General features: G+C 49.7%; 9 non-coding genes and 14 pseudogenes across 9 annotated transcripts; 7 read left to right on the top strand and 16 right to left on the bottom strand.

The window, feature by feature from the left end:
• Positions 1-571: 571 nt before the first annotated feature.
• LOC137330455 (U2 spliceosomal RNA) lies at positions 572-700 on the bottom strand (annotated as a pseudogene).
• Positions 701-1544: 844 nt separating this feature from the next.
• LOC137328802 (U2 spliceosomal RNA) lies at positions 1545-1749 on the bottom strand (annotated as a pseudogene).
• A 1231-nt stretch (positions 1750-2980) lies between these two features.
• On the top strand, positions 2981-3146 carry LOC137330892 (U1 spliceosomal RNA). Its single transcript, XR_010965312.1, has one exon. It is a non-coding gene; the product is annotated as a U1 spliceosomal RNA (small nuclear RNA).
• A 935-nt stretch (positions 3147-4081) lies between these two features.
• Positions 4082-4210, bottom strand: LOC137330456 (U2 spliceosomal RNA; annotated as a pseudogene).
• Positions 4211-5054: 844 nt separating this feature from the next.
• LOC137328803 (U2 spliceosomal RNA) lies at positions 5055-5259 on the bottom strand (annotated as a pseudogene).
• A 1231-nt stretch (positions 5260-6490) lies between these two features.
• LOC137330903 (U1 spliceosomal RNA) lies at positions 6491-6656 on the top strand. The gene has a single exon (XR_010965323.1). It is a non-coding gene; the product is annotated as a U1 spliceosomal RNA (small nuclear RNA).
• Positions 6657-7587: 931 nt separating this feature from the next.
• Positions 7588-7716, bottom strand: LOC137330457 (U2 spliceosomal RNA; annotated as a pseudogene).
• An 844-nt stretch (positions 7717-8560) lies between these two features.
• On the bottom strand, positions 8561-8765 carry LOC137328806 (U2 spliceosomal RNA; annotated as a pseudogene).
• A 1231-nt stretch (positions 8766-9996) lies between these two features.
• Positions 9997-10162, top strand: LOC137329730 (U1 spliceosomal RNA). The gene has a single exon (XR_010964969.1). It is a non-coding gene; the product is annotated as a U1 spliceosomal RNA (small nuclear RNA).
• A 931-nt stretch (positions 10163-11093) lies between these two features.
• On the bottom strand, positions 11094-11222 carry LOC137330336 (U2 spliceosomal RNA; annotated as a pseudogene).
• An 844-nt stretch (positions 11223-12066) lies between these two features.
• Positions 12067-12271, bottom strand: LOC137328807 (U2 spliceosomal RNA; annotated as a pseudogene).
• Positions 12272-13502: 1231 nt separating this feature from the next.
• Positions 13503-13668, top strand: LOC137330253 (U1 spliceosomal RNA). Its single transcript, XR_010965023.1, has one exon. It is a non-coding gene; the product is annotated as a U1 spliceosomal RNA (small nuclear RNA).
• Positions 13669-14590: 922 nt separating this feature from the next.
• On the bottom strand, positions 14591-14719 carry LOC137330337 (U2 spliceosomal RNA; annotated as a pseudogene).
• An 844-nt stretch (positions 14720-15563) lies between these two features.
• On the bottom strand, positions 15564-15768 carry LOC137328808 (U2 spliceosomal RNA; annotated as a pseudogene).
• Positions 15769-17000: 1232 nt separating this feature from the next.
• On the top strand, positions 17001-17166 carry LOC137330914 (U1 spliceosomal RNA). Its single transcript, XR_010965334.1, has one exon. It is a non-coding gene; the product is annotated as a U1 spliceosomal RNA (small nuclear RNA).
• A 916-nt stretch (positions 17167-18082) lies between these two features.
• LOC137330338 (U2 spliceosomal RNA) lies at positions 18083-18211 on the bottom strand (annotated as a pseudogene).
• Positions 18212-19055: 844 nt separating this feature from the next.
• Positions 19056-19260, bottom strand: LOC137328809 (U2 spliceosomal RNA; annotated as a pseudogene).
• Positions 19261-20491: 1231 nt separating this feature from the next.
• LOC137328140 (U1 spliceosomal RNA) lies at positions 20492-20657 on the top strand. The gene has a single exon (XR_010964628.1). It is a non-coding gene; the product is annotated as a U1 spliceosomal RNA (small nuclear RNA).
• Positions 20658-22535: 1878 nt separating this feature from the next.
• LOC137328765 (U2 spliceosomal RNA) lies at positions 22536-22734 on the bottom strand. Its single transcript, XR_010964854.1, has one exon. It is a non-coding gene; the product is annotated as a U2 spliceosomal RNA (small nuclear RNA).
• Positions 22735-23965: 1231 nt separating this feature from the next.
• Positions 23966-24131, top strand: LOC137328561 (U1 spliceosomal RNA). The gene has a single exon (XR_010964803.1). It is a non-coding gene; the product is annotated as a U1 spliceosomal RNA (small nuclear RNA).
• A 918-nt stretch (positions 24132-25049) lies between these two features.
• On the bottom strand, positions 25050-25178 carry LOC137330339 (U2 spliceosomal RNA; annotated as a pseudogene).
• Positions 25179-26022: 844 nt separating this feature from the next.
• LOC137328683 (U2 spliceosomal RNA) lies at positions 26023-26195 on the bottom strand (annotated as a pseudogene).
• Positions 26196-26825: 630 nt separating this feature from the next.
• Positions 26826-27016, bottom strand: LOC137330792 (U2 spliceosomal RNA). Its single transcript, XR_010965214.1, has one exon. It is a non-coding gene; the product is annotated as a U2 spliceosomal RNA (small nuclear RNA).
• Positions 27017-27390: the final 374 nt, after the last annotated feature.

Consider the following 27390-nt stretch of genomic DNA (forward strand, 5'->3'; position numbering starts at 1 on the left):
TGCCTGTGAAAGGGAAGGATCAGCCGGTCGGCCCCCTGCTGGTCGCTGCTGCTCGTGGAGCAGGCGTGCGTGTCCTCAGCCTCTCGGACAGGTTCCTCAGGCGGTTGAGGCAGCTCCCCCAGGTGGCCCAGTGGTCGAGGACGCAACCTTTTAAATCGTTGAGACCCGGGTTCCAATCCCGGTCGGGGGGATGATTTTCTGGTGCAGATTAATTGGCACCACTCAAAGAAAGTCTCCCCTCCTGAGTGCAATGCTCCACCCTCACCACCACTGCCTTTTCCTCACCGAGACAAACAGACAGTCCGTCCAGTCCAGGAGCGCAGTTTTCATTTGTACTCAGACCCTGCTTGTTTAAAGTTAAGTTATTTTGCAGTTTGAATTATAATCGCTGCCTGCGTGCGAGCGAGCGAGCGAGCGAGCGAACGAGCGGCACTCAGCCCAGGAGAAGAAAAGAATAGCACTGAGCTGAGAAAGTAAGTGCAATATATCAGCTTTATTCTCAGTCATAATACGTACACACGGACAGAGACGCTGGGAAAGAGCTGTTTTTCCTTTTGAATATCTCCCCACAGGGAGGTGCACCGTTGCCAGAGACACTGCAATACTGGGTCGATGCGTGGAGTGGACGGAGCCAAGCCCCTATTCCATCTCCCTGTTGCAAAATTCAATTTAATATTCGGTCCCGAAGCCGAGAAGCGATAACCTCCTGAATAGACGTTTGCCATTTGACTGAGTGTGAAAAGACTGAGTGTCAAAGTGGAAATGGCAACTCAAGCCCTCTGCTGGTGACACTGCTGCTACTGTAGGGAGCCATGTGTTCAGCCTTCTGTATATGTTTGCAGGGGATTGAGGGCAACTCCCCTGATGGTCTAGTGGTTAGGACGCAACATTTAAAACTCGTTGACACCCGGGTTCGAATCCCGGTCAGGGGATGATTTTCTGGTGCAGATTAATTGGCACCGTTCAAGAAAATCTCCCATCCTGAGCGCAATGCTCCACCCAAACCAGTGCCTTTTACTCACCTTAACACTCAGTTAGCAGCACAGTTTGATCTCACAGCTTCCAATGTGGCCATTCACAGTGCACTCCCTCCAAACACACACGCACTGTCTGCTCGCATTTTTAAAGTCAGCAACGTGAAGTTATTTCGCCTCTCGCTTGTGGCAGTTTAAACGTTAACATTGTGTCTCTCTCGCGCTCTCTGTTTCGGGAAATGTCTGACTTGGAAACAATTAATTCTGGAACTGCCAGTTTAAAACTGCAGTAATTTTTCACACAACAACTGGAGTTAAATGTTTCAGGTCAGGAGACCAAGTCTGTGGAAGGTGGCACGTCCCAATACACAGGCTTGCAGCTTCCTGAAAAGTGACCTGAGACTGACGTCTTTCCCTCCAAGGTAAAACTGCAAGAGGGAAAAGGAAGAAAGGGAATGGCACTCATCCATCCCAGGAGTAAACAAGAAAACCACAGTTGCAATATCTCAGCATTCTGAGTAATAATACAGGCTCCAAAAATCCGTTCAGCATTTTGAATATCTCCCCACAGGGAGGTGCACCGTTGCCAGAGACACTGTAATACTGGGTCGATGCGTGGAGTGGACGGAGCAAGCTCTTGTTCCATCTCCCTGTTCCAAAAATCAATTTAATATTTGGTCCCCAGATAGGGGACATATCAGATATTAAACTGATAAGAACAGAAACTTTTTTTTTTTTTTTCTGACACTCTGGGGTGCCTTATTGCCTTACAGATTCATTCCAGATTCCTTGCAGTGACATTACATCAAGCCAAAGCTCTACAAGCCAAAGCTCTACACTCTGCCCGAGGGGATTTCTCCCTGACTGCATCCCCCCGGCATACAATGGCAGGAAGGCTCCAAATGGTTGCCTTCCCCCACTTGACCACTTGATCTTCGCCAAAAGGCCGAGAAGCGATAACGCGCTCGATGCGAATTGATCTCCGCTCCTGTTTTCCCTCCCTCTTTGGTCTCTGGCTGACTGTGTCTAAAGCAGTCTGGAAGCACTGCCGTTCTCTCCCACTCTGGGCACATTTTTGCCACCGTTTCTAATTGCAACAGTGGATCAGTTTAAAGAAGTTGCCGTTTTTTCCTTTCTTGCTAGGATTGCTTGACAGATTGGTAAATTTGCCAGTCGGCCACCGATCAGATGGGAGAAGGTGGCGTCTCAACGGACCTCCGTCAGTCAGTCTCAGTCACTAACTCACTGCCGTGGAAGGAAACCGCTTTAAAGAAAACTAGTGACGTGACGTGACGTGTCTCACAGCGAGTGAGTGAGATTGCAACGGCCAATTGAGAAAGAGGTGAGGTGCTGACAATCAGCAGCTCGTGTTTAAACGTTCATTCCACAGCAGGCAAGACCAATCAAAAGAAAATACTGCAGATGCTGGCTCGGCTGGCTGGGCTGGCTGGCTGGAAATGGGAAATAAAAACACAAGACGTGTTAAAGGCTGGTTAAACTGTCGAAAGAAACAAGGCGTTAATGTTTCAGAAGTGCCTATTGAAAGATGTCTCTCAAGCTGCTCCCTGACTGGGCCCTGTCCATTGTCACGTTAATCCCAGGGCGGGGCGGGACTGCTTTGACCAGGAGACCTGTTTTCTGGGACGCAGGTGTGACATTCCAGGGAGTGCACCTGCTTTGTGCTGATTCGAAACGACCACGACAACGGCAACTTGCAGTTCTATATTACCACGACAACGCGCGTGTATATATTGCTACAGCAACAACTGGAGGCGGGACATTTCCCTTGAAGGGCGACATGCAAACAACCATCGCCGGCACCGCATCGCTGCAGTATTTTCTCCCAGAGTGTATCATCGGATATACGGTACGATATTTGAGCGGAATTAATCTCTCAGAGCATCAGCACGTTGCGAGCGAAGGGACGTTTTGATTCTTAAAACCTGCCCTTGCAATCGTAAAAGGTAGCGAATGCTGTCTAGTGGCAGTGTGTGGCGACACAAGGCATACTTACCTGGCAGGGGAGAATCTGTGATCCCGAAGGCGGATCTCCCAGGATGAGGCTAGCCCATTGCACTTGGGGTGTGCGCTGACGCCTGCGATGTCCCCAAATGCGGGATACTCGACTGCAAAATTTGTGGTAGTGGGGGACTGCGTTCGCGCTCTCCCCTGCATCGAAACGAAAAGTTAGATTGTCGACCCCGCGGTCCACCAATCGGATGGGTGACGGTGTTGTGTGTGTGTGTGTGTGTGTGTGTGTGTACGTATGTCAGTCAGTCTCTCACTCAGAGCTGCTGTGGAAGGAAACCTTTTTAAAAAGAACTTGCATATCGAAAGAAAGATGTGTCTCAAGCTGCCGGGGCCCTGTCCATTGTCACGTTAATGGCTGGACTGCTTTGACCAGGAGACCTGTTTCCTGGGTCGGAGGTGTGAGATTCCAGGGGACCTGCTTTGTGCTGATTTCCAACGGCCGTCCCTCCCTCCCCCCAGGCCTTCCTTCTGAACACCTTTGTCGTTTTATCGAGGGCCAGAAGCCTGCCTGTGAAAGGGAAGGATCAGCCGGTCGGCCCCCTGCTGGTCGCTGCTGCTCGTGGAGCAGGCGTGCGTGTCCTCAGCCTCTCGGACAGGTTCCTCAGGCGGTTGAGGCAGCTCCCCCAGGTGGCCCAGTGGTCGAGGACGCAACCTTTTAAATCGTTGAGACCCGGGTTCCAATCCCGGTCGGGGGGATGATTTTCTGGTGCAGATTAATTGGCACCACTCAAAGAAAGTCTCCCCTCCTGAGTGCAATGCTCCACCCTCACCACCACTGCCTTTTCCTCACCGAGACAAACAGACAGTCCGTCCAGTCCAGGAGCGCAGTTTTCATTTGTACTCAGACCCTGCTTGTTTAAAGTTAAGTTATTTTGCAGTTTGAATTATAATCGCTGCCTGCGTGCGAGCGAGCGAGCGAGCGAGCGAACGAGCGGCACTCAGCCCAGGAGAAGAAAAGAATAGCACTGAGCTGAGAAAGTAAGTGCAATATATCAGCTTTATTCTCAGTCATAATACGTACACACGGACAGAGACGCTGGGAAAGAGCTGTTTTTCCTTTTGAATATCTCCCCACAGGGAGGTGCACCGTTGCCAGAGACACTGCAATACTGGGTCGATGCGTGGAGTGGACGGAGCCAAGCCCCTATTCCATCTCCCTGTTGCAAAATTCAATTTAATATTCGGTCCCGAAGCCGAGAAGCGATAACCTCCTGAATAGACGTTTGCCATTTGACTGAGTGTGAAAAGACTGAGTGTCAAAGTGGAAATGGCAACTCAAGCCCTCTGCTGGTGACACTGCTGCTACTGTAGGGAGCCATGTGTTCAGCCTTCTGTATATGTTTGCAGGGGATTGAGGGCAACTCCCCTGATGGTCTAGTGGTTAGGACGCAACATTTAAAACTCGTTGACACCCGGGTTCGAATCCCGGTCAGGGGATGATTTTCTGGTGCAGATTAATTGGCACCGTTCAAGAAAATCTCCCATCCTGAGCGCAATGCTCCACCCAAACCAGTGCCTTTTACTCACCTTAACACTCAGTTAGCAGCACAGTTTGATCTCACAGCTTCCAATGTGGCCATTCACAGTGCACTCCCTCCAAACACACACGCACTGTCTGCTCGCATTTTTAAAGTCAGCAACGTGAAGTTATTTCGCCTCTCGCTTGTGGCAGTTTAAACGTTAACATTGTGTCTCTCTCGCGCTCTCTGTTTCGGGAAATGTCTGACTTGGAAACAATTAATTCTGGAACTGCCAGTTTAAAACTGCAGTAATTTTTCACACAACAACTGGAGTTAAATGTTTCAGGTCAGGAGACCAAGTCTGTGGAAGGTGGCACGTCCCAATACACAGGCTTGCAGCTTCCTGAAAAGTGACCTGAGACTGACGTCTTTCCCTCCAAGGTAAAACTGCAAGAGGGAAAAGGAAGAAAGGGAATGGCACTCATCCATCCCAGGAGTAAACAAGAAAACCACAGTTGCAATATCTCAGCATTCTGAGTAATAATACAGGCTCCAAAAATCCGTTCAGCATTTTGAATATCTCCCCACAGGGAGGTGCACCGTTGCCAGAGACACTGTAATACTGGGTCGATGCGTGGAGTGGACGGAGCAAGCTCTTGTTCCATCTCCCTGTTCCAAAAATCAATTTAATATTTGGTCCCCAGATAGGGGACATATCAGATATTAAACTGATAAGAACAGAAACTTTTTTTTTTTTTTTCTGACACTCTGGGGTGCCTTATTGCCTTACAGATTCATTCCAGATTCCTTGCAGTGACATTACATCAAGCCAAAGCTCTACAAGCCAAAGCTCTACACTCTGCCCGAGGGGATTTCTCCCTGACTGCATCCCCCCGGCATACAATGGCAGGAAGGCTCCAAATGGTTGCCTTCCCCCACTTGACCACTTGATCTTCGCCAAAAGGCCGAGAAGCGATAACGCGCTCGATGCGAATTGATCTCCGCTCCTGTTTTCCCTCCCTCTTTGGTCTCTGGCTGACTGTGTCTAAAGCAGTCTGGAAGCACTGCCGTTCTCTCCCACTCTGGGCACATTTTTGCCACCGTTTCTAATTGCAACAGTGGATCAGTTTAAAGAAGTTGCCGTTTTTTCCTTTCTTGCTAGGATTGCTTGACAGATTGGTAAATTTGCCAGTCGGCCACCGATCAGATGGGAGAAGGTGGCGTCTCAACGGACCTCCGTCAGTCAGTCTCAGTCACTAACTCACTGCCGTGGAAGGAAACCGCTTTAAAGAAAACTAGTGACGTGACGTGACGTGTCTCACAGCGAGTGAGTGAGATTGCAACGGCCAATTGAGAAAGAGGTGAGGTGCTGACAATCAGCAGCTCGTGTTTAAACGTTCATTCCACAGCAGGCAAGACCAATCAAAAGAAAATACTGCAGATGCTGGCTCGGCTGGCTGGGCTGGCTGGCTGGAAATGGGAAATAAAAACACAAGACGTGTTAAAGGCTGGTTAAACTGTCGAAAGAAACAAGGCGTTAATGTTTCAGAAGTGCCTATTGAAAGATGTCTCTCAAGCTGCTCCCTGACTGGGCCCTGTCCATTGTCACGTTAATCCCAGGGCGGGGCGGGACTGCTTTGACCAGGAGACCTGTTTTCTGGGACGCAGGTGTGACATTCCAGGGAGTGCACCTGCTTTGTGCTGATTCGAAACGACCACGACAACGGCAACTTGCAGTTCTATATTACCACGACAACGCGCGTGTATATATTGCTACAGCAACAACTGGAGGCGGGACATTTCCCTTGAAGGGCGACATGCAAACAACCATCGCCGGCACCGCATCGCTGCAGTATTTTCTCCCAGAGTGTATCATCGGATATACGGTACGATATTTGAGCGGAATTAATCTCTCAGAGCATCAGCACGTTGCGAGCGAAGGGACGTTTTGATTCTTAAAACCTGCCCTTGCAATCGTAAAAGGTAGCGAATGCTGTCTAGTGGCAGTGTGTGGCGACACAAGGCATACTTACCTGGCAGGGGAGAATCTGTGATCCCGAAGGCGGATCTCCCAGGATGAGGCTAGCCCATTGCACTTGGGGTGTGCGCTGACGCCTGCGATGTCCCCAAATGCGGGATACTCGACTGCAAAATTTGTGGTAGTGGGGGACTGCGTTCGCGCTCTCCCCTGCATCGAAACGAAAAGTTAGATTGTCGACCCCGCGGTCCACCAATCGGATGGGTGACGGTGTTGTGTGTGTGTGTGTGTGTGTGTGTACGTATGTCAGTCAGTCTCTCACTCAGAGCTGCTGTGGAAGGAAACCTTTTTAAAAAGAACTTGCATATCGAAAGAAAGATGTGTCTCAAGCTGCCGGGGCCCTGTCCATTGTCACGTTAATGGCTGGACTGCTTTGACCAGGAGACCTGTTTCCTGGGTCGGAGGTGTGAGATTCCAGGGGACCTGCTTTGTGCTGATTTCCAACGGCCGTCCCTCCCTCCCCCCAGGCCTTCCTTCTGAACACCTTTGTCGTTTTATCGAGGGCCAGAAGCCTGCCTGTGAAAGGGAAGGATCAGCCGGTCGGCCCCCTGCTGGTCGCTGCTGCTCGTGGAGCAGGCGTGCGTGTCCTCAGCCTCTCGGACAGGTTCCTCAGTCGGTTGAGGCAGCTCCCCCAGGTGGCCCAGTGGTCGAGGACGCAACCTTTTAAATCGTTGAGACCCGGGTTCCAATCCCGGTCGGGGGGATGATTTTCTGGTGCAGATTAATTGGCACCACTCAAAGAAAGTCTCCCCTCCTGAGTGCAATGCTCCACCCTCACCACCACTGCCTTTTCCTCACCGAGACAAACAGACAGTCCGTCCAGTCCAGGAGCGCAGTTTTCATTTGTACTCAGACCCTGCTTGTTTAAAGTTAAGTTATTTTGCAGTTTGAATTATAATCGCTGCCTGCGTGCGAGCGAGCGAGCGAGCGAGCGAACGAGCGGCACTCAGCCCAGGAGAAGAAAAGAATAGCACTGAGCTGAGAAAGTAAGTGCAATATATCAGCTTTATTCTCAGTCATAATACGTACACACGGACAGAGACGCTGGGAAAGAGCTGTTTTTCCTTTTGAATATCTCCCCACAGGGAGGTGCACCGTTGCCAGAGACACTGCAATACTGGGTCGATGCGTGGAGTGGACGGAGCCAAGCCCCTATTCCATCTCCCTGTTGCAAAATTCAATTTAATATTCGGTCCCGAAGCCGAGAAGCGATAACCTCCTGAATAGACGTTTGCCATTTGACTGAGTGTGAAAAGACTGAGTGTCAAAGTGGAAATGGCAACTCAAGCCCTCTGCTGGTGACACTGCTGCTACTGTAGGGAGCCATGTGTTCAGCCTTCTGTATATGTTTGCAGGGGATTGAGGGCAACTCCCCTGATGGTCTAGTGGTTAGGACGCAACATTTAAAACTCGTTGAGACCCGGGTTCGAATCCTGGTCAGGGGATGATTTTCTGGTGCAGATTAATTGGCACCGTTCAAGAAAATCTCCCATCCTGAGCGCAATGCTCCACCCAAACCAGTGCCTTTTACTCACCTTAACACTCAGTTAGCAGCACAGTTTGATCTCACAGCTTCCAATGTGGCCATTCACAGTGCACTCCCTCCAAACACACACGCACTGTCTGCTCGCATTTTTAAAGTCAGCAACGTGAAGTTATTTCGCCTCTCGCTTGTGGCAGTTTAAACGTTAACATTGTGTCTCTCTCGCGCTCTCTGTTTCGGGAAATGTCTGACTTGGAAACAATTAATTCTGGAACTGCCAGTTTAAAACTGCAGTAATTTTTCACACAACAACTGGAGTTAAATGTTTCAGGTCAGGAGACCAAGTCTGTGGAAGGTGGCACGTCCCAATACACAGGCTTGCAGCTTCCTGAAAAGTGACCTGAGACTGACGTCTTTCCCTCCAAGGTAAAACTGCAAGAGGGAAAAGGAAGAAAGGGAGTGGCACTCATCCATCCCAGGAGTAAACAAGAAAACCACAGTTGCAATATCTCAGCATTCTGAGTAATAATACAGGCTCCAAAAATCCGTTCAGCATTTTGAATATCTCCCCACAGGGAGGTGCACCGTTGCCAGAGACACTGTAATACTGGGTCGATGCGTGGAGTGGACGGAGCAAGCTCTTGTTCCATCTCCCTGTTCCAAAAATCAATTTAATATTTGGTCCCCAGATAGGGGACATATCAGATATTAAACTGATAAGAACAGAAACTTTTTTTTTTTTTTTCTGACACTCTGGGGTGCCTTATTGCCTTACAGATTCATTCCAGATTCCTTGCAGTGACATTACATCAAGCCAAAGCTCTACAAGCCAAAGCTCTACACTCTGCCCGAGGGGATTTCTCCCTGACTGCATCCCCCCGGCATACAATGGCAGGAAGGCTCCAAATGGTTGCCTTCCCCCACTTGACCACTTGATCTTCGCCAAAAGGCCGAGAAGCGATAACGCGCTCGATGCGAATTGATCTCCGCTCCTGTTTTCCCTCCCTCTTTGGTCTCTGGCTGACTGTGTCTAAAGCAGTCTGGAAGCACTGCCGTTCTCTCCCACTCTGGGCACATTTTTGCCACCGTTTCTAATTGCAACAGTGGATCAGTTTAAAGAAGTTGCCGTTTTTTCCTTTCTTGCTAGGATTGCTTGACAGATTGGTAAATTTGCCAGTCGGCCACCGATCAGATGGGAGAAGGTGGCGTCTCAACGGACCTCCGTCAGTCAGTCTCAGTCACTAACTCACTGCCGTGGAAGGAAACCGCTTTAAAGAAAACTAGTGACGTGACGTGACGTGTCTCACAGCGAGTGAGTGAGATTGCAACGGCCAATTGAGAAAGAGGTGAGGTGCTGACAATCAGCAGCTCGTGTTTAAACGTTCATTCCACAGCAGGCAAGACCAATCAAAAGAAAATACTGCAGATGCTGGCTCGGCTGGCTGGGCTGGCTGGCTGGAAATGGGAAATAAAAACACAAGACGTGTTAAAGGCTGGTTAAACTGTCGAAAGAAACAAGGCGTTAATGTTTCAGAAGTGCCTATTGAAAGATGTCTCTCAAGCTGCTCCCTGACTGGGCCCTGTCCATTGTCACGTTAATCCCAGGGCGGGGCGGGACTGCTTTGACCAGGAGACCTGTTTTCTGGGACGCAGGTGTGACATTCCAGGGAGTGCACCTGCTTTGTGCTGATTCGAAACGACCACGACAACGGCAACTTGCAGTTCTATATTACCACGACAACGCGCGTGTATATATTGCTACAGCAACAACTGGAGGCGGGACATTTCCCTTGAAGGGCGACATGCAAACAACCATCGCCGGCACCGCATCGCTGCAGTATTTTCTCCCAGAGTGTATCATCAGATATACGGTACGATATTTGAGCGGAATTAATCTCTCAGAGCATCAGCACGTTGCGAGCGAAGGGACGTTTTGATTCTTAAAACCTGCCCTTGCAATCGTAAAAGGTAGCGAATGCTGTCTAGTGGCAGTGTGTGGCGACACAAGGCATACTTACCTGGCAGGGGAGAATCTGTGATCCCGAAGGCGGATCTCCCAGGATGGGGCTAGCCCATTGCACTTGGGGTGTGCGCTGACGCCTGCGATGTCCCCAAATGCGGGATACTCGACTGCAAAATTTGTGGTAGTGGGGGACTGCGTTCGCGCTCTCCCCTGCATCGAAACGAAAAGTTAGATTGTCGACCCCGCGGTCCACCAATCGGATGGGTGACGGTGTTGTGTGTGTGTGTGTGTGTGTGTGTACGTATGTCAGTCAGTCTCTCACTCAGAGCTGCTGTGGAAGGAAACCTTTTTAAAAAGAACTTGCATATCGAAAGAAAGATGTGTCTCAAGCTGCCGGGGCCCTGTCCATTGTCACGTTAATGGCTGGACTGCTTTGACCAGGAGACCTGTTTCCTGGGTCGGAGGTGTGAGATTCCAGGGGACCTGCTTTGTGCTGATTTCCAACGGCCGTCCCTCCCTCCCCCCAGGCCTTCCTTCTGAACACCTTTGTTGTTTTATCGAGGGCCAGAAGCCTGCCTGTGAAAGGGAAGGATCAGCCGGTCGGCCCCCTGCTGGTCGCTGCTGCTCGTGGAGCAGGCGTGCGTGTCCTCAGCCTCTCGGACAGGTTCCTCAGGCGGTTGAGGCAGCTCCCCCAGGTGGCCCAGTGGTCGAGGACGCAACCTTTTAAATCGTTGAGACCCGGGTTCCAATCCCGGTCGGGGGGATGATTTTCTGGTGCAGATTAATTGGCACCACTCAAAGAAAGTCTCCCCTCCTGAGTGCAATGCTCCACCCTCACCACCACTGCCTTTTCCTCACCGAGACAAACAGACAGTCCGTCCAGTCCAGGAGCGCAGTTTTCATTTGTACTCAGACCCTGCTTGTTTAAAGTTAAGTTATTTTGCAGTTTGAATTATAATCGCTGCCTGCGTGCGAGCGAGCGAGCGAGCGAGCGAACGAGCGGCACTCAGCCCAGGAGAAGAAAAGAATAGCACTGAGCTGAGAAAGTAAGTGCAATATATCAGCTTTATTCTCAGTCATAATACGTACACACGGACAGAGACGCTGGGAAAGAGCTGTTTTTCCTTTTGAATATCTCCCCACAGGGAGGTGCACCGTTGCCAGAGACACTGCAATACTGGGTCGATGCGTGGAGTGGACGGAGCCAAGCCCCTATTCCATCTCCCTGTTGCAAAATTCAATTTAATATTCGGTCCCAAAGCCGAGAAGCGATAACCTCCTGAATAGACGTTTGCCATTTGACTGAGTGTGAAAAGACTGAGTGTCAAAGTGGAAATGGCAACTCAAGCCCTCTGCTGGTGACACTGCTGCTACTGTAGGGAGCCATGTGTTCAGCCTTCTGTATATGTTTGCAGGGGATTGAGGGCAACTCCCCTGATGGTCTAGTGGTTAGGACGCAACATTTAAAACTCGTTGACACCCGGGTTCGAATCCTGGTCAGGGGATGATTTTCTGGTGCAGATTAATTGGCACCGTTCAAGAAAATCTCCCATCCTGAGCGCAATGATCCACCCAAACCAGTGCCTTTTACTCACCTTAACACTCAGTTAGCAGCACAGTTTGATCTCACAGCTTCCAATGTGGCCATTCACAGTGCACTCCCTCCAAACACACACGCACTGTCTGCTCGCATTTTTAAAGTCAGCAACGTGAAGTTATTTCGCCTCTCGCTTGTGGCAGTTTAAACGTTAACATTGTGTCTCTCTCGCGCTCTCTGTTTCGGGAAATGTCTGACTTGGAAACAATTAATTCTGGAACTGCCAGTTTAAAACTGCAGTAATTTTTCACACAACAACTGGAGTTAAATGTTTCAGGTCAGGAGACCAAGTCTGTGGAAGGTGGCACGTCCCAATACACAGGCTTGCAGCTTCCTGAAAAGTGACCTGAGACTGACGTCTTTCCCTCCAAGGTAAAACTGCAAGAGGGAAAAGGAAGAAAGGGAATGGCACTCATCCATCCCAGGAGTAAACAAGAAAACCACAGTTGCAATATCTCAGCATTCTGAGTAATAATACAGGCTCCAAAAATCCGTTCAGCATTTTGAATATCTCCCCACAGGGAGGTGCACCGTTGCCAGAGACACTGTAATACTGGGTCGATGCGTGGAGTGGACGGAGCAAGCTCTTGTTCCATCTCCCTGTTCCAAAAATCAATTTAATATTTGGTCCCCAGATAGGGGACATATCAGATATTAAACTGATAAGAACAGAAACTTTTTTTTTTTTTTTCTGACACTCTGGGGTGCCTTATTGCCTTACAGATTCATTCCAGATTCCTTGCAGTGACATTACATCAAGCCAAAGCTCTACAAGCCAAAGCTCTACACTCTGCCCGAGGGGATTTCTCCCTGACTGCATCCCCCCGGCATACAATGGCAGGAAGGCTCCAAATGGTTGCCTTCCCCCACTTGACCACTTGATCTTCGCCAAAAGGCCGAGAAGCGATAACGCGCTCGATGCGAATTGATCTCCGCTCCTGTTTTCCCTCCCTCTTTGGTCTCTGGCTGACTGTGTCTAAAGCAGTCTGGAAGCACTGCCGTTCTCTCCCACTCTGGGCACATTTTTGCCACCGTTTCTAATTGCAACAGTGGATCAGTTTAAAGAAGTTGCCGTTTTTTCCTTTCTTGCTAGGATTGCTTGACAGATTGGTAAATTTGCCAGTCGGCCACCGATCAGATGGGAGAAGGTGGCGTCTCAACGGACCTCCGTCGGTCAGTCTCAGTCACTAACTCACTGCCGTGGAAGGAAACCGCTTTAAAGAAAACTAGTGACGTGACGTGACGTGTCTCACAGCGAGTGAGTGAGATTGCAACGGCCAATTGAGAAAGAGGTGAGGTGCTGACAATCAGCAGCTCGTGTTTAAACGTTCATTCCACAGCAGGCAAGACCAATCAAAAGAAAATACTGCAGATGCTGGCTCGGCTGGCTGGGCTGGCTGGCTGGAAATGGGAAATAAAAACACAAGACGTGTTAAAGGCTGGTTAAACTGTCGAAAGAAACAAGGCGTTAATGTTTCAGAAGTGCCTATTGAAAGATGTCTCTCAAGCTGCTCCCTGACTGGGCCCTGTCCATTGTCACGTTAATCCCAGGGCGGGGCGGGACTGCTTTGACCAGGAGACCTGTTTTCTGGGACGCAGGTGTGACATTCCAGGGAGTGCACCTGCTTTGTGCTGATTCGAAACTACCACGACAACGGCAACTTGCAGTTCTATATTACCACGACAACGCGCGTGTATATATTGCTACAGCAACAACTGGAGGCGGGACATTTCCCTTGAAGGGCGACATGCAAACAACCATCGCCGGCAGCGCATCGCTGCAGTATTTTCTCCCAGAGTGTATCATCGGATATACGGTACGATATTTGAGCGGAATTAATCTCTCAGAGCATCAGCACGTTGCGAGCGAAGGGACGTTTTGATTCTTAAAACCTGCCCTTGCAATCGTAAAAGGTAGCGAATGCTGTCTAGTGGCAGTGTGTGGCGACACAAGGCATACTTACCTGGCAGGGGAGAATCTGTGATCCCGAAGGCGGATCTCCCAGGATGAGGCTAGCCCATTGCACTTGGGGTGTGCGCTGACGCCTGCGATGTCCCCAAATGCGGGATACTCGACTGCAAAATTTGTGGTAGTGGGGGACTGCGTTCGCGATCTCCCCTGCATCGAAACGAAAAGTTAGATTGTCGACCCCGCGGTCCACCAATCGGATGGGTGACGGTGTTGTGTGTGTGTGTGTGTGTGTGTGTGTGTGTACGTATGTCAGTCAGTCTCTCACTCAGAGCTGCTGTGGAAGGAAACCTTTTTAAAAAGAACTTGCATATCGAAAGAAAGATGTGTCTCAAGCTGCCGGGGCCCTGTCCATTGTCACGTTAATGGCTGGACTGCTTTGACCAGGAGACCTGTTTCCTGGGTCGGAGGTGTGAGATTCCAGGGGACCTGCTTTGTGCTGATTTCCAATGGCCGTCCCTCCCTCCCTCCCCCCAGGCCTTCCTTCTGAACACCTTTGGCGTTTTATCGAGGGCCAGAAGCCTGCCTGTGAAAGGGAAGGATCAGCCGGTCGGCCCCCTGCTGGTCGCTGCTGCTCGTGGAGCAGGCGTGCGTGTCCTCAGCCTCTTGGACAGGTTCCTCAGGCGGTTCCCAGGTGGCCCAGTGGTCGAGGACGCAACCTTTTAAATCGTTGAGACCCGGGTTCCAATCCCGGTCGGGGGGATGATTTTCTGGTGCAGATTAATTGGCACCACTCAAAGAAAGTCTCCCCTCCTGAGCGCAATGCTCCACCCTCACCACCACTGCCTTTTCCTCACCGAGACAAACAGACAGTCCGTCCAGTCCAGGAGCGCAGTTTTCATTTGTACTCAGACCCTGCTTGTTTAAAGTTAAGTTATTTTGCAGTTTGAATTATAATCGCTGCCTGCGTGCGAGCGAGCGAGAGAACGAGCGGCACTCAGCCCAGGAGAAGAAAAGAATACCACTGAGCTGAGAAAGTAAGTGCAATATATCAGCTTTATTCTCAGTCATAATACGTACACACGGACAGAGACGCTGGGAAAGAGCTGTTTTTCCTTTTGAATATCTCCCCACAGGGAGGTGCACCGTTGCCAGAGACACTGCAATACTGGGTCGATGCGTGGAGTGGACGGAGCCAAGCCCCTATTCCATCTCCCTGTTGCAAAATTCAATTTAATATTCGGTCCCAAAGCCGAGAAGCGATAACCTCCTGAATAGACGTTTGCCATTTGACTGAGTGTGAAAAGACTGAGTGTCAAAGTGGAAATGGCAACTCAAGCCCTCTGCTGGTGACACTGCTGCTACTGTAGGGAGCCATGTGTTCAGCCTTCTGTATATGTTTGCAGGGGATTGAGGGCAACTCCCCTGATGGTCTAGTGGTTAGGACGCAACATTTAAAACTCGTTGAGACCCGGGTTCGAATCCTGGTCAGGGGATGATTTTCTGGTGCAGATTAATTGGCACCGTTCAAGAAAATCTCCCATCCTGAGCGCAATGATCCACCCAAACCAGTGCCTTTTACTCACCTTAACACTCAGTTAGCAGCACAGTTTGATCTCACAGCTTCCAATGTGGCCATTCACAGTGCACTCCCTCCAAACACACACGCACTGTCTGCTCGCATTTTTAAAGTCAGCAACGTGAAGTTATTTCGCCTCTCGCTTGTGGCAGTTTAAACGTTAACATTGTGTCTCTCTCGCGCTCTCTGTTTCGGGAAATGTCTGACTTGGAAACAATTAATTCTGGAACTGCCAGTTTAAAACTGCAGTAATTTTTCACACAACAACTGGAGTTAAATGTTTCAGGTCAGGAGACCAAGTCTGTGGAAGGTGGCACGTCCCAATACACAGGCTTGCAGCTTCCTGAAAAGTGACCTGAGACTGACGTCTTTCCCTCCAAGGTAAAACTGCAAGAGGGAAAAGGAAGAAAGGGAATGGCACTCATCCATCCCAGGAGTAAACAAGAAAACCACAGTTGCAATATCTCAGCATTCTGAGTAATAATACAGGCTCCAAAAATCCGTTCAGCATTTTGAATATCTCCCCACAGGGAGGTGCACCGTTGCCAGAGACACTGTAATACTGGGTCGATGCGTGGAGTGGACGGAGCAAGCTCTTGTTCCATCTCCCTGTTCCAAAAATCAATTTAATATTTGGTCCCCAGATAGGGGACATATCAGATATTAAACTGATAAGAACAGAAACTTTTTTTTTTTTTTTCTGACACTCTGGGGTGCCTTATTGCCTTACAGATTCATTCCAGATTCCTTGCAGTGACATTACATCAAGCCAAAGCTCTACAAGCCAAAGCTCTACACTCTGCCCGAGGGGATTTCTCCCTGACTGCATCCCCCCGGCATACAATGGCAGGAAGGCTCCAAATGGTTGCCTTCCCCCACTTGACCACTTGATCTTCGCCAAAAGGCCGAGAAGCGATAACGCGCTCGATGCGAATTGATCTCCGCTCCTGTTTTCCCTCCCTCTTTGGTCTCTGGCTGACTGTGTCTAAAGCAGTCTGGAAGCACTGCCGTTCTCTCCCACTCTGGGCACATTTTTGCCACCGTTTCTAATTGCAACAGTGGATCAGTTTAAAGAAGTTGCCGTTTTTTCCTTTCTTGCTAGGATTGCTTGACAGATTGGTAAATTTGCCAGTCGGCCACCGATCAGATGGGAGAAGGTGGCGTCTCAACGGACCTCCGTCAGTCAGTCTCAGTCACTAACTCACTGCCGTGGAAGGAAACCGCTTTAAAGAAAACTAGTGACGTGACGTGACGTGTCTCACAGCGAGTGAGTGAGATTGCAACGGCCAATTGAGAAAGAGGTGAGGTGCTGACAATCAGCAGCTCGTGTTTAAACGTTCATTCCACAGCAGGCAAGACCAATCAAAAGAAAATACTGCAGATGCTGGCTCGGCTGGCTGGGCTGGCTGGCTGGAAATGGGAAATAAAAACACAAGACGTGTTAAAGGCTGGTTAAACTGTCGAAAGAAACAAGGCGTTAATGTTTCAGAAGTGCCTATTGAAAGATGTCTCTCAAGCTGCTCCCTGACTGGGCCCTGTCCATTGTCACGTTAATCCCAGGGCGGGGGCGGGACTGCTTTGACCAGGAGACCTGTTTTCTGGGACGCAGGTGTGACATTCCAGGGAGTGCACCTGCTTTGTGCTGATTCGAAACTACCACGACAACGGCAACTTGCAGTTCTATATTACCACGACAACGCGCGTGTATATATTGCTACAGCAACAACTGGAGGCGGGACATTTCCCTTGAAGGGCGACATGCAAACAACCATCGCCGGCACCGCATCGCTGCAGTATTTTCTCCCAGAGTGTATCATCGGATATACGGTACGATATTTGAGCGGAATTAATCTCTCAGAGCATCAGCACGTTGCGAGCGAAGGGACGTTTTGATTCTTAAAACCTGCCCTTGCAATCGTAAAAGGTAGCGAATGCTGTCTAGTGGCAGTGTGTGGCGACACAAGGCATACTTACCTGGCAGGGGAGAATCTGTGATCCCGAAGGCGGATCTCCCAGGATGAGGCTAGCCCATTGCACTTGGGGTGTGCGCTGACGCCTGCGATGTCCCCAAATGCGGGATACTCGACTGCAAAATTTGTGGTAGTGGGGGACTGCGTTCGCGCTCTCCCCTGCATCGAAACGAAAAGTTAGATTGTCGACCCCGCGGTCCACCAATCGGATGGGTGACGGTGTTGTGTGTGTGTGTGTGTGTGTGTGTACGTATGTCAGTCAGTCTCTCACTCAGAGCTGCTGTGGAAGGAAACCTTTTTAAAAAGAACTTGCATATCAAAAGAAAGATGTGTCTCAAGCTGCCGGGGCCCTGTCCATTGTCACGTTAATGGCTGGACTGCTTTGACCAGGAGACCTGTTTCCTGGGTCGGAGGTGTGAGATTCCAGGGGACCTGCTTTGTGCTGATTTCCAATGGCCGTCCCTCCCTCCCTCCCCCCAGGCCTTCCTTCTGAACACCTTTGGCGTTTTATCGAGGGCCAGAAGCCTGCCTGTGAAAGGGAAGGATCAGCCGGTCGGCCCCCTGCTGGTCGCTGCTGCTCGTGGAGCAGGCGTGCGTGTCCTCAGCCTCTTGGACAGGTTCCTCAGGTGGTTCCCAGGTGGCCCAGTGGTCGAGGACGCAACCTTTTAAATCGTTGAGACCCGGGTTCCAATCCCGGTCGGGGGGATGATTTTCTGGTGCAGATTAATTGGCACCACTCAAAGAAAGTCTCCCCTCCTGAGCGCAATGCTCCACCCTCACCACCACTGCCTTTTCCTCACCGAGACAAACAGACAGTCCGTCCAGTCCAGGAGCGCAGTTTTCATTTGTACTCAGACCCTGCTTGTTTAAAGTTAAGTTATTTTGCAGTTTGAATTATAATCGCTGCCTGCGTGCGAGCGAGCGAGCGAACGAGCGGCACTCAGCCCAGGAGAAGAAAAGAATACCACTGAGCTGAGAAAGTAAGTGCAATATATCAGCTTTATTCTCAGTCATAATACGTACACACGGACAGAGACGCTGGGAAAGAGCTGTTTTTCCTTTTGAATATCTCCCCACAGGGAGGTGCACCGTTGCCAGAGACACTGCAATACTGGGTCGATGCGTGGAGTGGACGGAGCCAAGCCCCTATTCCATCTCCCTGTTGCAAAATTCAATTTAATATTCGGTCCCAAAGCCGAGAAGCGATAACCTCCTGAATAGACGTTTGCCATTTGACTGAGTGTGAAAAGACTGAGTGTCAAAGTGGAAATGGCAACTCAAGCCCTCTGCTGGTGACACTGCTGCTACTGTAGGGAGCCATGTGTTCAGCCTTCTGTATATGTTTGCAGGGGATTGAGGGCAACTCCCCTGATGGTCTAGTGGTTAGGACGCAACATTTAAAACTCGTTGACACCCGGGTTCGAATCCTGGTCAGGGGATGATTTTCTGGTGCAGATTAATTGGCACCGTTCAAGAAAATCTCCCATCCTGAGCGCAATGCTCCACCCAAACCAGTGCCTTTTACTCACCTTAACACTCAGTTAGCAGCACAGTTTGATCTCACAGCTTCCAATGTGGCCATTCACAGTGCACTCCCTCCAAACACACACGCACTGTCTGCTCGCATTTTTAAAGTCAGCAACGTGAAGTTATTTCGCCTCTCGCTTGTGGCAGTTTAAACGTTAACATTGTGTCTCTCTCGCGCTCTCTGTTTCGGGAAATGTCTGACTTGGAAACAATTAATTCTGGAACTGCCAGTTTAAAACTGCAGTAATTTTTCACACAACAACTGGAGTTAAATGTTTCAGGTCAGGAGACCAAGTCTGTGGAAGGTGGCACGTCCCAATACACAGGCTTGCAGCTTCCTGAAAAGTGACCTGAGACTGACGTCTTTCCCTCCAAGGTAAAACTGCAAGAGGGAAAAGGAAGAAAGGGAATGGCACTCATCCATCCCAGGAGTAAACAAGAAAACCACAGTTGCAATATCTCAGCATTCTGAGTAATAATACAGGCTCCAAAAATCCATTCAGCATTTTGAATATCTCCCCACAGGGAGGTGCACCGTTGCCAGAGACACTGTAATACTGGGTCGATGCGTGGAGTGGACGGAGCAAGCTCTTGTTCCATCTCCCTGTTCCAAAAATCAATTTAATATTTGGTCCCCAGATAGGGGACATATCAGATATTAAACTGATAAGAACAGAAACTTTTTTTTTTTTTTTCTGACACTCTGGGGTGCCTTATTGCCTTACAGATTCATTCCAGATTCCTTGCAGTGACATTACATCAAGCCAAAGCTCTACAAGCCAAAGCTCTACACTCTGCCCGAGGGGATTTCTCCCTGACTGCATCCCCCCGGCATACAATGGCAGGAAGGCTCCAAATGGTTGCCTTCCCCCACTTGACCACTTGATCTTCGCCAAAAGGCCGAGAAGCGATAACGCGCTCGATGCGAATTGATCTCCGCTCCTGTTTTCCCTCCCTCTTTGGTCTCTGGCTGACTGTGTCTAAAGCAGTCTGGAAGCACTGCCGTTCTCTCCCACTCTGGGCACATTTTTGCCACCGTTTCTAATTGCAACAGTGGATCAGTTTAAAGAAGTTGCCGTTTTTTCCTTTCTTGCTAGGATTGCTTGACAGATTGGTAAATTTGCCAGTCGGCCACCGATCAGATGGGAGAAGGTGGCGTCTCAACGGACCTCCGTCAGTCAGTCTCAGTCACTAACTCACTGCCGTGGAAGGAAACCGCTTTAAAGAAAACTAGTGACGTGACGTGACGTGTCTCACAGCGAGTGAGTGAGATTGCAACGGCCAATTGAGAAAGAGGTGAGGTGCTGACAATCAGCAGCTCGTGTTTAAACGTTCATTCCACAGCAGGCAAGACCAATCAAAAGAAAATACTGCAGATGCTGGCTCGGCTGGCTGGGCTGGCTGGCTGGAAATGGGAAATAAAAACACAAGACGTGTTAAAGGCTGGTTAAACTGTCGAAAGAAACAAGGCGTTAATGTTTCAGAAGTGCCTATTGAAAGATGTCTCTCAAGCTGCTCCCTGACTGGGCCCTGTCCATTGTCACGTTAATCCCAGGGCGGGGCGGGACTGCTTTGACCAGGAGACCTGTTTTCTGGGACGCAGGTGTGACATTCCAGGGAGTGCACCTGCTTTGTGCTGATTCGAAACGACCACGACAACGGCAACTTGCAGTTCTATATTACCACGACAACGCGCGTGTATATATTGCTACAGCAACAACTGGAGGCGGGACATTTCCCTTGAAGGGCGACATGCAAACAACCATCGCCGGCACTGCATCGCTGCAGTATTTTCTCCCAGAGTGTATCATCGGATATACGGTACGATATTTGAGCGGAATTAATCTCTCAGAGCATCAGCACGTTGCGAGCGAAGGGACGTTTTGATTCTTAAAACCTGCCCTTGCAATCGTAAAAGGTAGCGAATGCTGTCTAGTGGCAGTGTGTGGCGACACAAGGCATACTTACCTGGCAGGGGAGAATCTGTGATCCCGAAGGCGGATCTCCCAGGATGAGGCTAGCCCATTGCACTTGGGGTGTGCGCTGACGCCTGCGATGTCCCCAAATGCGGGATACTCGACTGCAAAATTTGTGGTAGTGGGGGACTGCGTTCGCGCTCTCCCCTGCATCGAAACGAAAAGTTAGATTGTCGACCCCGCGGTCCACCAATCGGATGGGTGACGGTGTTGTGTGTGTGTGTGTGTGTGTGTGTGTGTGTACGTATGTCAGTCAGTCTCTCACTCAGAGCTGCTGTGGAAGGAAACCTTTTTAAAAAGAACTTGCATATCGAAAGAAAGATGTGTCTCAAGCTGCCGGGGCCCTGTCCATTGTCACGTTAATGGCTGGACTGCTTTGACCAGGAGACCTGTTTCCTGGGTCGGAGGTGTGAGATTCCAGGGGACCTGCTTTGTGCTGATTTCCAATGGCCGTCCCTCCCTCCCTCCCCCCAGGCCTTCCTTCTGAACACCTTTGGCGTTTTATCGAGGGCCAGAAGCCTGCCTGTGAAAGGGAAGGATCAGCCGGTCGGCCCCCTGCTGGTCGCTGCTGCTCGTGGAGCAGGCGTGCGTGTCCTCAGCCTCTTGGACAGGTTCCTCAGGCGGTTCCCAGGTGGCCCAGTGGTCGAGGACGCAACCTTTTAAATCGTTGAGACCCGGGTTCCAATCCCGGTCGGGGGGATGATTTTCTGGTGCAGATTAATTGGCACCACTCAAAGAAAGTCTCCCCTCCTGAGCGCAATGCTCCACCCTCACCACCACTGCCTTTTCCTCACCGAGACAAACAGACAGTCCGTCCAGTCCAGGAGCGCAGTTTTCATTTGTACTCAGACCCTGCTTGTTTAAAGTTAAGTTATTTTGCAGTTTGAATTATAATCGCTGCCTGCGTGCGAGCGAGCGAGCGAACGAGCGGCACTCAGCCCAGGAGAAGAAAAGAATACCACTGAGCTGAGAAAGTAAGTGCAATATATCAGCTTTATTCTCAGTCATAATACGTACACACGGACAGAGACGCTGGGAAAGAGCTGTTTTTCCTTTTGAATATCTCCGTTGCCAGAGACACTGCAATACTGGGTCGATGCGTGGAGTGGACGGAGCCAAGCCCCTATTCCATCTCCCTGTTGCAAAATTCAATTTAATATTCGGTCCCAAAGCCGAGAAGCGATAACCTCCTGAATAGACGTTTGCCATTTGACTGAGTGTGAAAAGACTGAGTGTCAAAGTGGAAATGGCAACTCAAGCCCTCTGCTGGTGACACTGCTGCGACTGTAGGGAGCCATGTGTTCAGCCTTCTGTATATGTTTGCAGGGGATTGAGGGCAACTCCCCTGATGGTCTAGTGGTTAGGACGCAACATTTAAAACGCGTCGACACCAGGGTTCGAATCCCGGTCAGGGGATGATTTTCTGGTGCAGATTAATTGGCACCGTTCAAGAAAATCTCCCATCCTGAGCGCAATGCTCCACCCAAACCAGTGCCTTTTACTCACCTTAACACTCAGTTAGCAGCACAGTTTGATCTCACAGCTTCCAATGTGGCCATTCACAGTGCACTCCCTCCAAACACACACGCACTGTCTGCTCGCATTTTTAAAGTCAGCAACGTGAAGTTATTTCGCCTCTCGCTTGTGGCAGTTTAAACGTTAACATTGTGTCTCTCTCGCGCTCTCTGTTTCGGGAAATGTCTGACTTGGAAACAATTAATTCTGGAACTGCCAGTTTAAAACTGCAGTAATTTTTCACACAACAACTGGAGTTAAATGTTTCAGGTCAGGAGACCAAGTCTGTGGAAGGTGGCACGTCCCAATACACAGGCTTGCAGCTTCCTGAAAAGTGACCTGAGACTGACGTCTTTCCCTCCAAGGTAAAACTGCAAGAGGGAAAAGGAAGAAAGGGAGTAGCACTCATCCAGACCAGGAGTAAACAAAAAAACCACAGTTGCAATATCTCAGCATTCTGAGTAATAATACAGGCTCCAAAAATCCGTTCAGCATTTTGAATATCTCCCCACAGGGAGGTGCACCGTTGCCAGAGACACTGTAATACTGGGTCGATGCGTGGAGTGGACGGAGCAAGCTCTTGTTCCATCTCCCTGTTCCAAAAATCAATTTAATATTTGGTCCCCAGATAGGGGACATATCAGATATTAAACTGATAAGAACAGAAACTTTTTTTTTCTGACACTCTGGGGTGCCTTATTGCCTTACAGATTCATTCCAGATTCCTTGCAGTGACATTACATCAAGCCAAAGCTCTACAAGCCAAAGCTCTACACTCTGCCCGAGGGGATTTCTCCCTGACTGCATCCCCCCGGCATACAATGACAGGAAGGCTCCAAATGGTTGCCTTCCCCCACTTGACCACTTGATCTTCGCCAAAAGGCCGAGAAGCGATAACGCGCTCGATGCGAATTGATCTCCGCTCCTGTTTTCCCTCCCTCTTTGGTCTCTGGCTGACTGTGTCTAAAGCAGTCTGGAAGCACTGCCGTTCTCTCCCACTCTGGGCACATTTTTGCCACCGTTTCTAATTGCAACAGTGGATCAGTTTAAAGAAGTTGCCGTTTTTTCCTTTCTTGCTAGGATTGCTTGACAGATTGGTAAATTTGCCAGTCGGCCACCGATCAGATGGGAGAAGGTGGCGTCTCAACGGACCTCCGTCAGTCAGTCTCAGTCACTAACTCACTGCCGTGGAAGGAAACCGCTTTAAAGAAAACTAGTGACGTGACGTGACGTGTCTCACAGCGAGTGAGTGAGATTGCAACGGCCAATTGAGAAAGAGGTGAGGTGCTGACAATCAGCAGCTCGTGTTTAAACGTTCATTCCACAGCAGGCAAGACCAATCAAAAGAAAATACTGCAGATGCTGGCTCGGCTGGCTGGGCTGGCTGGCTGGAAATGGGAAATAAAAACACAAGACGTGTTAAAGGCTGGTTAAACTGTCGAAAGAAACAAGGCGTTAATGTTTCAGAAGTGCCTATTGAAAGATGTCTCTCAAGCTGCTCCCTGACTGGGCCCTGTCCATTGTCACGTTAATCCCAGGGCGGGGCGGGACTGCTTTGACCAGGAGACCTGTTTTCTGGGACGCAGGTGTGACATTCCAGGGAGTGCACCTGCTTTGTGCTGATTCGAAACTACCACGACAACGGCAACTTGCAGTTCTATATTACCACGACAACGCGCGTGTATATATTGCTACAGCAACAACTGGAGGCGGGACATTTCCCTTGAAGGGCGACATGCAAACAACCATCGCCGGCACCGCATCGCTGCAGTATTTTCTCCCAGAGTGTATCATCGGATATACGGTACGATATTTGAGCGGAATTAATCTCTCAGAGCATCAGCACGTTGCGAGCGAAGGGACGTTTTGATTCTTAAAACCTGCCCTTGCAATCGTAAAAGGTAGCGAATGCTGTCTAGTGGCAGTGTGTGGCGACCCAAGGCATACTTACCTGGCAGGGGAGAATCTGTGATCCCGAAGGCGGATCTCCCAGGACGAGGCTAGCCCATTGCACTTGGGGTGTGCGCTGACGCCTGCGATGTCCCCAAATGCGGGATACTCGACTGCAAAATTTGTGGTAGTGGGGGACTGCGTTCGCGCTCTCCCCTGCATCGAAACGAAAAGTTAGATTGTCGACCCCGCGGTCCACCAATCGGATGGGTGACGGTGTTGTGTGTGTGTGTGTGTGTGTGTACGTATGTCAGTCAGTCTCTCACTCAGAGCTGCTGTGGAAGGAAACCTTTTTAAAAAGAACTTGCATATCGAAAGAAAGATGTGTCTCAAGCTGCCGGGGCCCTGTCCATTGTCACGTTAATGGCTGGACTGCTTTGACCAGGAGACCTGTTTCCTGGGTCGGAGGTGTGAGATTCCAGGGGACCTGCTTTGTGCTGATTTCCAATGGCCGTCCCTCCCTCCCTCCCCCCAGGCCTTCCTTCTGAACACCTTTGTCGTTTTATCGAGGGCCAGAAGCCTGCCTGTGAAAGGGAAGGATCAGCCGGTCGGCCCCCTGCTGGTCGCTGCTGCTCGTGGAGCAGGCGTGCGTGTCCTCAGCCTCTTGGACAGGTTCCTCAGGCGGTTCCCAGGTGGCCCAGTGATCGAGGACGCAACCTTTTAAATCGTTGAGACCCGGGTTCCAATCCCGGTCGGGGGGATGATTTTCTGGTGCAGATTGGCACCACTCAAAGAAAGTCTCCCCTCCTGAGCGCAATGCTCCACCCTCACCACCACTGCCTTTTCCTCACCGAGACAAACAGACAGTCCGTCCAGTCCAGGAGCGCAGTTTTCATTTGTACTCAGACCCTGCTTGTTTAAAGTTAAGTTATTTTGCAGTTTGAATTATAATCGCTGCCTGCGTGCGAGCGAGCGAGCGAGCGAGCGAACGAGCGGCACTCAGCCCAGGAGAAGAAAAGAATACCACTGAGCTGAGAAAGTAAGTGCAATATATCAGCTTTATTCTCAGTCATAATACGTACACACGGACAGAGACGCTGGGAAAGAGCTGTTTTTCCTTTTGAATATCTCCCCACAGGGAGGTGCACCGTTGCCAGAGACACTGCAATACTGGGTCGATGCGTGGAGTGGACGGAGCCAAGCCCCTATTCCATCTCCCTGTTGCAAAATTCAATTTAATATTCGGTCCCAAAGCCGAGAAGCGATAACCTCCTGAATAGACGTTTGCCATTTGACTGAGTGTGAAAAGACTGAGTGTCAAAGTGGAAATGGCAACTCAAGCCCTCTGCTGGTGACACTGCTGCTACTGTAGGGAGCCATGTGTTCAGCCTTCTGTATATGTTTGCAGGGGATTGAGGGCAACTCCCCTGATGGTCTAGTGGTTAGGACGCAACATTTAAAACTCGTCGACACCAGGGTTCGAATCCCGGTCAGGGGATGATTTTCTGGTGCAGATTAATTGGCACCGTTCAAGAAAATCTCCCATCCTGAGCGCAATGCTCCACCCAAACCAGTGCCTTTTACTCACCTTAACACTCAGTTAGCAGCACAGTTTGATCTCACAGCTTCCAATGTGGCCATTCACAGTGCACTCCCTCCAAACACACACGCACTGTCTGCTCGCATTTTTAAAGTCAGCAACGTGAAGTTATTTCGCCTCTCGCTTGTGGCAGTTTAAACGTTAACATTGTGTCTCTCTCGCGCTCTCTGTTTCGGGAAATGTCTGACTTGGAAACAATTAATTCTGGAACTGCCAGTTTAAAACTGCAGTAATTTTTCACACAACAACTGGAGTTAAATGTTTCAGGTCAGGAGACCAAGTCTGTGGAAGGTGGCACGTCCCAATACACAGGCTTGCAGCTTCCTGAAAAGTGACCTGAGACTGACGTCTTTCCCTCCAAGGTAAAACTGCAAGAGGGAAAAGGAAGAAAGGGAGTGGCACTCATCCATCCCAGGAGTAAACAAAAAAACCACAGTTGCAATATCTCAGCATTCTGAGTAATAATACAGGCTCCAAAAATCCGTTCAGCATTTTGAATATCTCCCCACAGGGAGGTGCACCGTTGCCAGAGACACTGTAATACTGGGTCGATGCGTGGAGTGGACGGAGCCAAGCCCCTCTTCCATCTCCCTGTTGCAAAAATCAATTTAATGTATGGTCCCCAGATCGGGGACGTATCAGATCTTAAACTGATAAGAACAGATATTTTTTTCAAAAAATATACTTTCTTCATAAAATTTGCAGCAGTACATACAATACAGTTGTGATATCACATTCCAAACGTACACAATACAGATTATACAATTTGCAGGTTACATCAAGTACAGTTCAACCAACACATTGGACATAATTACAGTTCATGACACTCTAGGGTGTCTCATTGCATCATACTCAACACAGATTATTGCTTACAGATTCATTTCAGGTCCATTTCAGATTCATTACAGTAACATCCACCCATCCATCCTTTTCCAATAGAGGCGGCCGTGCCTGCAGTTGCACGGAAATCCAACAGGGGGCAACCTCCAGCTTAGCTGTCGAGCGGGAAACGTGGTGAGGCCTCACCCTGAAATATAGGCCAAGTCCCCATGGACAGATACGGGAAGAAAAACACAATGGTGGCTGCTTACCTTGCTGAGCAGGAGTGAAAGTGGCGTCAGCGGCGTTGGCAACATGGCGCACCGGCCGGGCGAGAAACAACGCGTAGCGAGCAACAACCTACGAAGGAAAGGAGAGCATGGTCAAGCAGCTGTAAAAAGTTTTCCTTCTTTTATAACAATATTGACTACAGTAATAACATATGGTCCAAAAAAGAAACAAAATCTGTTTTTTGTTTTTCGAATCTCCCCGAAGGGAGCTGCACCGATCCTGGAAGCACTGCTGTACCAGGTCGATGCGCGGAGTGGACGGAGCAAGCTCTTGTTCCATCTCCCTGTTCCAAAAATCAATTTAATATTTGGTCCCCAGATAGGGGACATATCAGATATTAAACTGATAAGAACAGAAACTACACTGGATCTTAGCCAAAAGGCCGAGAAGCGATAACGCGCTCGATGCGAATTGATCTCCGCTCCTGTTTTCCCTCCCTCTTTGGTCTCTGGCTGGCTGTGTCTAAAGCAGTCTAGAAGCACTGCCGTTCTCTCCCACTCTGGCCACATTTTTGCCACCGTTTCTAATTGCAACAGTGGATCAGTTTAAAGAAGTTGCCGTTTTTTCCTTTCTTGCTAGGATTGCTTGACAGATTGGTAAATTTGCCAGTCGGCCACCGATCAGATGGGAGAAGGTGGTGTCTCAACGGACCTCCGTCAGTCAGTCTCAGTCACTAACTCACTGCCGTGGAAGGAAACCGCTTTAAAGAAAACTAGTGACGTGACGTGACGTGTCTCACAGCGAGTGAGTGAGATTGCAAGGGCCAAT

This window comes from Heptranchias perlo, chromosome 12 (genome assembly GCF_035084215.1).
Source record: "Heptranchias perlo isolate sHepPer1 chromosome 12, sHepPer1.hap1, whole genome shotgun sequence".
Taxonomy (NCBI): Eukaryota; Metazoa; Chordata; class Chondrichthyes; order Hexanchiformes; family Hexanchidae; genus Heptranchias; species Heptranchias perlo.